At 43.7% G+C, this 3,131-nt stretch overlaps 1 protein-coding gene across 2 annotated transcripts in view; it reads left to right on the forward strand.

Annotated features, from left to right (window-relative positions):
• The window catches only part of fam102a (family with sequence similarity 102 member A), a 33,330-nt gene that overhangs the window by 2,782 nt on the left and 27,417 nt on the right, over positions 1 to 3,131 (forward strand). The window lies entirely within an intron of this gene.

Here is a 3,131-nt window from a genome sequence, read left to right on the forward strand (position 1 = left end):
CCCCCCCCTGTTCTCACGTAGCATCATTACAGCACAGAGGCTAGCAGCGGGAAAAGTAAACACACCGAAGAGATTGCCATCATCTCGATCACGTTCGTGGTCACTGCATGTTTTTCCCGCTTTCTTACCTTTCATCAGTGACACACAAACACTCCTGCGAGGCGGCCGAGGGGAAACAGAGCCACAGATGTGCAGTTAAACCTAGACCTGCAACTCTAGATCAGTTTATTCACCCACAGATTATTCTTTTCGTCAGCTGTTCAGAAACTAAGCACAAATGCCCGTCGTGGATATTGGATTTCTTGCCACGAACTCTTGTATAAATATTTATGGTCCCCAGAGGATGAATCCTGTCAACATTGTAACTGGTGTTAGCTTTTTAGCTCGGAGCACCGGTGCAGCCTCACAGAGCTGCTAGCATGTCTGCAGACTCTCAGTCTTGTTTAATTTTAGCCTGATGTTCATCACACTGAGCTGCACAGTGCAGAAGCCTGACAAATTATGTTATACTTTATTAGGTCAAAGTTTCTTCTTCTCTGTTCTAGTTTCCAGTCTTTGTTCTTCTAGTTTCTTCTTTGACACTAAAGTTTGACACTTTCTTGTGTCCTGATACTAAAACTTTGTGCTCACGATCCAGTGAGATGAGCTTGTTCTGCCTCTGGAGGATCGCACACTCATAGAAATGTTTGTTTATCAAAGTAAAACTTCTATTTACTGAGTAATAACAAACTAAATTGTCCCCCCCCTGCTCCCCCTCCGCCTCAGGTCCTGTCCTCAGCAGCGTGGACAGCGACGTCTGAGGTCTCTGTTCTCTCAGAGGTCATTCTCCTCTCTGGAGGTTATATAACAACTCAGATTCCCTCCCTCCCTCCCATCCCACTTATCATCTCTCTGGCTGAAAACAAGGCCGTCTCAGAGGAGGAGGCGACGGCGCAGGGAGGCTCCCGTCATGGGGGACAGCGATTAGCGTCGCAGATCTGACAGACCGGGTCTTTGTACGGGGCCTTGCCTTGTTGTGGGTCGGGAACAGTGGGGGGAATTAATGGCGAGCTCATTCAGGGACTGCACTCCCTCCCGGAGTCCTTGTTGGCTCTGAGTGTGGCTGGAAGCAGAGAGGATCACATGCTGTGAATGTGACTGTCCAGCTCTCAGACCGATATATCTGGACCAGTTCTGTTTGGCGTCTCCGATCTCCGCCAATCAGTGATCTGACAGAAAAACCGTCTGGAAAACATGTGTCATACTTAACTTTCTCATCAGCTGTAGGCGAACGTCTCAGTTTTTCCCTTGTGCTGTAGTTGCCGTGGGTCATGACCTCACAGAGCTGCTTGGTTTTCTGTGCATCATGACAACCTCACACATCCTGCGTTCCTCCGGCGCGTCGGTTGCGCGCACCTTCAAGAATTAATGCTAAATATCTGCACAATGCAGTCAAGCACACGAACAGAGGGGACATTATATCGGGAGGTGAAATGAGGTCAGCAGCGGCCCAGTGAAAAGTCCAAATATCACGACTGCTGCTGTTTTTATTTTTGACGTTTTCTCAACATTAACAGTTTCCTCCCCGAGTGTCACGAGGCTTAGTTGCGTTTATTGTGCAAAATCAGAAACATCTCAAGGATGATTTTTTTCTGGCAGTGTGACGTCTTGAAATGAAGATCTTGTTTTGTTTGAAGAGAAAAGCAGCAAATCCTCAAATTTGAGAAGCAGGAAACGGCAAATGTTTTGGATTTTTCTCTGATAATGGATTTTGTTGCATGTGAAGAGACAAAGTTGCACTAAACAAGACTTGAGGACAAAATACTGACGACTGATATTCAGTCTGAAAATTAGATTAATCGTAACTTGTCTTGCTTTTTGATGATATAACGGACGGATGTCCCTCAGGACAGAAGACGTTTGTGCTTCGTCCTCTTGGCTGAACTTGTGGTTTTACAGTTGTAGTGATGGAACATGAAACAGTGCTGTGCATTTAAAACAATTGGACATGGCGAACACAAAAAGTCGCCGAAGGCTGAAGCAGAGTTACATAACGGCCTTCGTGCGTGTTCAGTTTTTCTTCTCAGAAATTCAGCCGGAAAAAACTTGAAACAGTTCTTTAGAAGTTGACCGAAACAAATTACTGAGTTTAAAAAAGCCTTTTAAAACAGTTAATCTTTCTTTTTCTTTTCTTAAAATGAAGGTGTCTACGTTTCTCTCACGAGGTGTTTTTCTTTTGCTAAGAGTGAGAAACTAAATTACGTAAATTATAAAAAAGGAAATCCCCATCCAGATCCATTGTTAATCAAGAGTAAAGTAAGTTAAAGTAACTTTTCTAATGGGTTTGTGTTGAAAACATGCAAAGATGTACTCGTATCTGATTCTTGTGTCAGCACAGGTTTCTAAGGCTTTAGTATAAACAGGCTGTAACCTGTTTGTGCTGCCTTGCACAAAGAAAACAACAAGCAGCTGCAAAGTTTAGATTAAGATTAGATTTGGAGTCAGGATATTTTGCAGATTTGAGAACTGGAATTTATTTTATTTTTTTTATCGTATCAGGAGCGGTATCACCATTGGAAAACGTCCTCTACGTCCAGCCAGGTTTATAGTGAAACCAGCCGGTCAGATTTGCTGATAATGTGTTTTCACTATGTGCAGCTTTAGACACCAGATGGTCTCCGTCCTGATTTGGCAGAAGAACGTGATTTTCACTGGAGCACGAGTTCAGCCTTCATCGGTTCGTTTACATTTTGGACATTTAGCTCATTTTGTTATATATATATATATATATATATATATATATATATATACATACTGCTGCTGGCTGACGTTTGCAGAGCACCAACACTGCGCGAAGCCAGTTTGTAAAAGAGGGAGAAGACACAACCGCACCGACTTTACCGTGGGTGCAATCAGACGTATCTCTGATGCTGCAGAGGAACTAAGAGCCAAGGGAGGGAGATGGAGGGGAGTTTTGTATTTAAGGGTGATTGAGGTCAGAGAGGAGAAGAAGAAGAAGAAGAAGAAGAAAAGTCTGAGTGAAACGTTGAGCTCTTAGAAGCTGCAGCGAGTGTTTCTGATGTGGCAGTGTGGACAGATTGTGTTCATTTCCTGTTCATATAACGATGTAACACACACACACACACACACAC

This window comes from Seriola dumerili, unplaced genomic scaffold (assembly GCF_002260705.1).
Source record: "Seriola dumerili isolate Sdu_G_001 unplaced genomic scaffold, Sdu_1.0 BDQW01001417.1, whole genome shotgun sequence".
NCBI lineage: Eukaryota > Metazoa > Chordata > Actinopteri > Carangiformes > Carangidae > Seriola > Seriola dumerili.